Here is an 8,930-nt window from a genome sequence, read left to right on the forward strand (position 1 = left end):
CTTTGTTACTTTTGTCTCAGCTCTCTGCAGGTCATTCACTATGTCCCCCCTTGTGGTTCTGGGATTTTTGCTCACCGTTCTTGTGATCATTTTGACCCCACAGGGTGAGATCTTGCATGGAGCCCCAGATCGAGGGAGATTATCAGTGGTCTTGTATGTCTTCCATTTCCTAATAATTGCTCCCACAGTTGATTTCTTCAAACCAAGCTGCTTACCTATTGCAGATTCAGTCTTCCCAGCCTGGTGCAGGTCTACAATTTTGTTTCTGGTGTCTTTTGACAGCTCTTTGGTCTTGGCCATAATGGAGTTTGGAGTGTGACTGTTTGAGGTTGTGGACAGGTGTCTTTTATACTGATAACAAGTTCAAACAGGTGCCATTAATACAGGTAATGAGTGGAGGACAGAGGAGTCTCTTAAAGAAGAAGTTACAGGTCTGTGAGAGCCAGAAATCTTGCTTGTTTGTAGGTGACCAAATACTTATTTTCCACCATAATTGGCAAATAAATTCATTAAAAATCCTACAATGTGATTTTTTTTTCATTGTCTGTCATAGTTGAAGTGTACCTATGATGAAAATTACAGGCCTCTCTACTATTTTTAAGTGGGAGAACTTGCACAAGTGGTGGCTGACTAATTACTTTTTTGCCCCACTGTATATGTATATGAGCAGTAGATGAGAATGTAGTATCAGTAGACACAACTATGTGACAGCTTCAAAAATGATACTCCTGTGTAAGGGTCTGCAGCGAATCACTGCCAGCCGCCAGAGAGAAGCAAATGTAACCACAGGACATGTGACAGAGTTGATGGACACCCTATGGTCATCAATGGACAGAAAGTTCCACAGAAGGGAATATAATCACGTGCTATCAGAAACCGTTGCACTTGACCCCAGGTTTAAGAAGTTAGCCTTCCGTGATGCCAGAGCGATTGATGAGGCTCTTCAAAGAATAACCTCAGCAGCAGGGAGGGACAGCCCCAGCAGTCATCTGGCTCATTCACCAGGGCAACAGGAAGAAGAGGGGTCAGATGGAGCAGAAACACCAGCAGTACTGCCACAAATGTCTGCTGTTTGGATGCTGTTTGACGAGAGAGCAACTGGGGATGCAGCACGAAGGAATCCCTCAGCAGATGCCATAATGGAGGTCCGATCCTATTTGGAGGAGCCACTCCTCCAAAGATCTGCAGATCCTCTGAGCTGGTGGAAGAACAAGGCCTCTGTCTACCCACAGCTTACTAAAGTCATGACAGGGAGACTCTACATAGTGGCCACATCTGTTCCCTCTGAGAGGGTCTTCTCGAAAACGGGACAAATAATTACTGAGAGAAAAAACAGCATCAGCCCCTCGATAGTGAGGCAGCTTGCATTTCTGAATGCAAATCTCTCATAAAAGCAAAATATGGTCAGCATTGCTGTGTGCTGCTGGTTATAACATGGCAGTAAAGAAGAGAGAGAAAATAGGGACCAGTTTAATGTTTTAAGTGGGATGCTGCAGTTTTGCACGTTGTTATTTATTTTTCTTTTATATGGTGCAATTTTCTATTATTATGTTGTTCAGATTGTATTCGTTTTGAATTGTTACATTTATATGCACCTTGTTTATATACATTAAAAAAGTTATACTTTAAATGCACATGTGTAATAGCATCCTTCTTTTTTACATTTATTTCAATTTGTGGGATGCTGCAGTTTTGCAAATTGTTCTTTATTTTTCTTTGATATGGTGCAATATTATATTATGCTGTTCAGATTGTATTAGTTTTGAATGGTTAGATTTATATGCACTTTGTTTATATACATTATATTATATATTATATATATACTTTAAATGCAAATGTTTAATAGCATTCTTTTTCATAACAAACCAATGCATTTTTAAATACATTGTGGTTAAGGTAGAGTATTTAACAATTTAATTAGAGTTGTTTCAACACCAAACTATCGCAAACTGTTTGACTTGAAATAATATAAAACATATTTTTTTTAAAAGCCGTTTGGGAGCCAAAAGAGCCGGCTCTTTTTGGTGAGCTGAGCAGAACGAGCCGGCTCACTGAAAAGATCCGGAATGCCCATCACTAGCTGGCAGGCCAGGGGGGAAACATTGTTCACGTGTTTTTGGATTGGGCCATTTTGAACGGTAAGAGTGCAGTAAATTGGTCAAAATTACAAAACCGCTTTTGATTGGTCCCTTTTATGCGCTAAAAGTACGGGGATTGGTCAAAATCGCGAGCTCTCGCATAATATGCACTGATTGGTTGATTTTGCATTGAATTATGCGATCGCAGAATCGGGGAATCATGGGGGGACTGCTTTTAGCTATTTTACATAGAATTTTAAATCGTATAGCTAGATAGCTAGCTACGTTTTTAAGCGAGAGCTTTCAATTGGCATCTCTCCCCCTGTTTTCGGTCACAGGTGGGGAATGGATTAGGCGTGAGCAGTGCAGGAGGTGGGCTCATGAGTTGTCCTCCAATTTGACTGGGGATAGTCTTACTTGTGACCTATGTATAAATTAGAATCATGCAATAGCAGAGCATAAGAGAGTTGCCACATCAATGTTACACTAAATTAATGAGTTAAGTTATTGTTATTAAATGCTCAAATGTTCAATTCCAATGTTATTATTTATATTGCATTCCAATAGTGTATTCCAATTATTATTATTTTTTAAAACCTTATGCTCCTGAATGTCATTTTAAAGATTTCTGGGTTTTAAAATCTGGCATGAATAAAATCATATTTAGTGCAATTGTACATTATTAGCCTGGTACTTTAAATAACAAAACAAGTGTAAACTGTAGCCATTAAATGCCACATACATATGCCACATACAATTTTTTTTCTCCAAGCATTTATTTTTTTGTGTCAGTAATTAGACACTACTAGCCGCATTTGAACTCTCATGCCCAACTAGGAGAGGTAGACTACTAAAGTTGAAGCAGCGAATTGTGTGGATAATGCGAAAAAAAATGTGCTTTTAATACAATAGGTAGGCTAACACATACAAAGCAGAAAGAGGACTGTTTCCAAATAATCTATGAGAAAACAAAAATATTTTAAACCCGAAGAAGTTAGTCTGACCGCTCGCAGCATGAAAAATGCTGACCGTGGGAATGCAGCCCTCTAGTGCACAGTCAGTACACAACACTGCTCATCAGGCCTTAGCAGGATCAGTTGGTGACAGGGTCTCAGCAGGGTCAGACAGCCAGGGAAAACCAATCTATGGCGCTCAGGTGAATTTTGCAGTATATTAACAATATCAGTGAATGATACAAAGTTCCATATTTTGTTGATGGGTAGACCTACAGTAGCTACAGGACAGCAGCTTAAAGCTACAGTCTGGGATCTGTGAATAATGGTCATTTCAATTATTGAACCACTATTCTTGGATAATATAATGTATAAATGTACCCCAATGTAATTCTTTGTCATACTTCATCTTAGGAGGATCAGATGGTGACAGGGGTCTCAGCAGGATCAGGGAAGGCCAATCTGTGACAGAGCTGAGGTGAATTTTTGCAGATACAACACTTTATTCACTCTGTGCAGAAAACACTGAACAAGCCAGATGCTATTTTAAGGCAGCCTGACAAAGATCCAAAGTTGATTTCCAAACTGTATCAAGGGTTGATAGAGGCTTTTCCTGATAACACAAAACATGTAAAACAGAAATGTGAGGAAGACCTGGTAAAAACTATTTGATGATGATGAATGGATACAGATATGTTAGAATGCCCATAAATGACTGCAGTTTAAGACCATCCATAGAACGTTACTATATGCCAGTGAAACTGATTTACATGCACTCAAAAAATGTAAATATCTTCTGGAGGTGTAAAACACAAAAGAGGATACATTTGCATATGTTATGGTCTTGTGAAGGCTGTCTGAATTCTGGCAAAGTGTATCTTCTTTTATCTCAGCATGTCTACATATTCTCCCTTCTCCCTGTTTTTGTTTGCTTGGAAATGTTGATACTGGACACTGTTCTCTGAAGAAACTGTGTAACCAAGCATTTGACCAAGCATTTGAAAGGTCTGGATGCCTTATATGGTCTGTATTGAAAACATGCCCACGTCAGGGGAGATACCTATTTAGGCAATCCTTAGCTGCTGGTCTGCTCAGTCCTGGCCCTGGGGGTCTGCTGTCCGTGGGCTGTCATTCTATCTTTGGCCTAACTTACCCAAAACCAATCAAATTAATCTTTCAGTAAGATCCTAAAGCAGAGTGGGGTGTGTTGGGTTGGGGCGCTGCAGGGTGGTGGACACCTAGGGACAGGGTTGAACTCTGTCAAAACTGTTAGAAAAGCATTCCACGTGAAGCTGGTTGAGAGAATACCAAAAGTGTGCAAAGCTGTCATCAAAGCAAAGGTTTGCTACTTTGAAGAATCTCAAATATAAAATATATTTGAATTTGTTTAACACTTTTTTAGTTACTGCATGATTCCAATTGTGTTTTTTTCATATTTTTGATGTCTTCAGTATTATTCTACAATGTAGAAAAAAGTACAAATAGAGAAAACCCCTGGAATGAGTAGGTGTGTCCAAACTTTTGACTCGTACTGCATATAGAATTATAGAAACAACAACATTGAGTTAATAAAGCTGCATACTAACATGGTCTCTTTTTTGCTTTCTTGAGTAAGGCAGCTCCAAAATGCAGATGTTCAGCCTGGCTCAGTGTTTTCTGTGATGGTGGAGCAGCCAGCCAAAAATAAGGAGCGTAGGGGTTGGTAATGTCCTCTAGTTGTGCCGTGATTGGCTCAGTGTTCTGTCACTCATGGGGACACTACATCACCACAAAATCTACGGAGTGAGCTCTAAAATTCAAGCCATTGGGTGCTGCCATAGATTTACATTAGAAATGCCTATCAAAGGATTCTCAAAGGTCATTGGCCAAAGATAAAATGAAGTCAAATCACGTTATATCTACCGTAGCTTTGATTGGACTAATCATGTCAACATCAAACATTCCTAATCTTAGCTAGCAAGCTAGACAAGCAGTCATCTTCATGAATCAAGACGACAATCTACTAGCAAATCCTTTTCATGAAATTATAGATAAAGGTATCGGTGCTCATCGGGCCATTGGAAATCGCAAATTCAATAATGACTGGTTTGGAAGGAATCAGTGGCTAACTGCAAGCGTTGCAAAGCAATCACTAGCCTGTTATTCAGGGGTGTGGGTGTGTGGTCCAAGTCTGTGTTTAAGGGTATCTTTACCAAGCTTAAAAGGATAAACATTCACATAACACCATGGGCCAGAAAAGGTTGAATACATTGGCCATGCTGTCAATCCAGCATGACTTCTGCCGCATTCAAAACAATTGGAAACTGGAAACTGGGAAATCTCAGACTTCAGTGAGTTCAAGACAACTGGGAACTCTGATGTCTTTCTAGAGCTCCGACCTGAAGATCACTGACGTCATGATTCTACCTTGTTTTTTTCTAGAGTTCCCAGTTGTCTTCAAAGCACCATAAATCCTTAGAAGACTTTGATGACAAAATATGATGACATAATTAGCCTACAAGAAGGACTGTCGCGCCACCTTCCTGTTCAAGTGAGTACAGAACAACAAGGTCAGTACAAAAATGTCTTGTATGCTGTAATGATGTAATATGCCAGGGAGATATGTATAATGTAGCTAAGAAAGTCATAATAAGTGTATGTTGTGTAGAAAGCTGTTAGTAGCCTATGAGCTTCACCCTAATTATTTGGTCCCTTTTCCCCTCTTAACTTAGCGTACTGTTCTGACTTGGTGGTGCACTTGTAAACTATATTCCGTTTTAGAGAAATGTAATCATTGAATATTGTAAGAGCTTTCATTTTCTGTGTATATTGTAACGGTTTTGACTTGAGGTTATTATTTATAGGGGTGCCAGGTAGGTTGTGCCTACCAGAGAAAACATTGGTTTCTCCTTTTAGTTTGGGTGGGAATGAGTCCCATCTGGTCCGTCAAGTCTACACCAATACAAAGGACTTATGTAAAAGTCAGGATGGAAATAAACTTTTCATAAACCCTTAAAACATTGGAAAGAACTTCAAAACAACTATACTCTTTTGCGTGGGTTGTATTAACAACATCAATGATTACACACACATATAATAATATAACACAATGAGTTCTGGTTCCTCCAGAAATGTCCTGTACCTCGGGCCTAAAAAGAGTCCTGCCCGGTAGAGTTCAGGGAACTCAAGTGACTTCTGTCACGCAATGTTTGTCCGTTCATTCCGTGTAGCATAAACCCAGTATTAATCATACCATCAATAGAACAATAAGTTTACCACAGAACTTTAAAGCGTATCACTCTTAATAAGTCCTCAACTACAACTAACTACATAAATCACAGTATACATCACATCAAAACAAATGAAATACCGTATACAAAAAGGTGGTAGTCAGTCGGTCAGTCAGACAATCCAATCCGCCAATAGATCTCCCGCGGAGAAAGGCCAAGAAGAACGGAGAGGTGTAGTCCAGGGACACAAAGAGTGGATCCGATCCTGGGTAAACTCTATTAGGCAACAAAACACAAGTTTAACGGCAACAAAACAACGGAATAGAGAAGCTTCGGGAACTGAGGGTTGAACACATCCTCAGTCACGTCTCCATCACAACACCCCTTTTGCGTAGCTGATGCTGGCTATTTAATTGGGAATTAAAGGGAAAGCGCCCTATTGGAAGGAGCTGCACTGAGACGGTTCAGAAAAATTCAGGGCCGTCACACACCCCCTCCCCTGGAAAAAGCCGACCATTGCCCTGGAAGGCACATCTTGGTCGGGGAAACCGAGAAAGGTCTCCTCATCACTTTCCTCTACAAAAAGATTCATTACTTTTTGGAGCTCACGCTCCTCAGCTGAGGAGTCACAGGCCTTAAGGTGCGAGACTTCTGGGTCTGGGAATCCGAGAAAAGTATCCTCACTATCCTCTTCAAAGATATCCAGGACCTTGCGGCGCTCAATCGCCTCCAATTCCTCAGCCGAGGGGTAACAGGCCTTAAGGCGTGAGACATGGACGATGCGCATATCTTCACCTGTGTCCTCTTTCACCACTCGGTAGTTCAAAGGGCCCATCTGCTCCACAATCCTATATGGTCCTTGCCATTTAGGAGCGAGCTTGGCTGAGAAGAATTGTTCAGCTTTCGAGTAAGGATGAGAGCGAAGCCACACCCGATCACGAAGCTGGCACTGCATGTCTCGTCTGTTCTTATCATAATTTCTCTTCTGCTTGAGTCGAGCCTGGATCATGTTCTTTGAGACAAGAGCTCTCAAGTCATGGAGATGGCCTACCTGGTCATAGCAAGCAGCGTCTGGAGTAAGCTGCTGGGGCTGTAGCACCATATCCAAGGGTCCTCGGAGAGGACGACTTAGGTTCAGCTCTGCAGGTGTGACTCCAGTGGACTCTTGCACAGCAGAATTCAGGGCAAATCGAAACTCATGAAGGTGCTTGTCCCAGTGTTTGTGCTGGGTCCCTACATAGGAAGCAATCATTGTCTTCAAGGTCCGATTTACTCTCTCAGTGAGATTGGTCTGTGGGTGATAGGCCGTGGTCAACTTCTGCCTCAGGTTCCATCTTTGGCAGGTCTCCTCAAAGAGATCAGAGACAAATTGGGAACCTCGATCAGACAGGATGTAATCAGGCACTCCCCAGCGAGTCAGGATCTCTTTCGTAAGGATGTTAGAGACGGTCCTTGCTGTGGCCTGACGCAGGGAAAAGAGTTCCACCCACTTTGAATAGTAATCAACAAAAACAAGTATGTACACATTCTGATTGGAGCTTCTAGGAAATGGACCCATCAAATCCACTCCTAACATTTCCCAAGGTCGGGTAACCACCGTTTGCTGCAACTTGCCAGCAGGCTTTCTACCTTCTGGTTTGTACATTTGACAAACCTGACAATTTCGGATGTGTGACTTCACATCCATGCTCAGATGTGGCCAGTAGAGTAATGCTTGCAACCGCTTGTAGGTTTTGAACCTGCCCAAATGACCAGCTAATGGGTCTTCATGGAAATGTTGAAGCAGTTGTAGGCGTAGAGTGTCCGGTATGTACATTTGGTAGAGTGTTCTGTGAGGTAGTTGTACGACTCGGTAGACTTTATCTTCAATGATGGTCAGCTTTGTGGTAGGATTGACCATCTTTTCTCCATCTTCCAGGATAGTCTGGTACAAAGCCTGTACTTCTGGATCATCCTGTTGAGCTTTCCATATTGCCTCATCAGAGATGGGAAAGTCTGTTTTGGGCGAGTCTCGACTGCTTGACAGGACAGTAGCACATGTAAGATCAGGGCCACCGTTATCACAAGTAGGAGCTCTGGACAAGGCATCTGGAACAGTGTTGTATTTTCCTTTCCTGTATTCCACTGCAAAGGTGAATTCTTGCAACCGTAGAGCCCATCTTATGAGTCTGGTGCTTGGTTTGTTGGTCTTGAACACCCACACAAGGGAGGAATGGTCAGTGACCACAGTGAAGTGTCTACCCTCCAAGTAGTACCTCCACTTTTCCAAAGCCCAGACAACTGCAAGGCACTCTTGCTCGGTTGTGGAGTAGTTCCGTTCTGCTCCATTCAATGTCCGACTGGCGAACGCTAGCACTTCTTCAGTGCCAAGTCCAGTCTGTTGGACTAGGACAGCACCAAGTCCAACATCACTTGCATCAGTGTAAACAACAAAAGGGCAATCAAAGTTGGGATGACCTAAAATGGGAGGTGTGACGAGATGTCGTTTCAGGGTTTCAAAGGAGGTCTGGCACTCTGCCGTCCATTGGAATTTCGCTCCTTTTCGCTTCAACGCGTTGAGGGGTTCTGCCACCTGGGAGAAGTTCGACACAAACCGATGGTACCATCCAGCCATACCAAGGAACCGTTGAAGGGCCTTGAGTGTGGTTGGCACAGGGAAGTCTTGTACAGCCTTTGTCTTTTCAGGATCC

Source organism: Oncorhynchus gorbuscha, linkage group LG15, assembly GCF_021184085.1.
Source record: "Oncorhynchus gorbuscha isolate QuinsamMale2020 ecotype Even-year linkage group LG15, OgorEven_v1.0, whole genome shotgun sequence".
Taxonomy (NCBI): domain Eukaryota; kingdom Metazoa; phylum Chordata; class Actinopteri; order Salmoniformes; family Salmonidae; genus Oncorhynchus; species Oncorhynchus gorbuscha.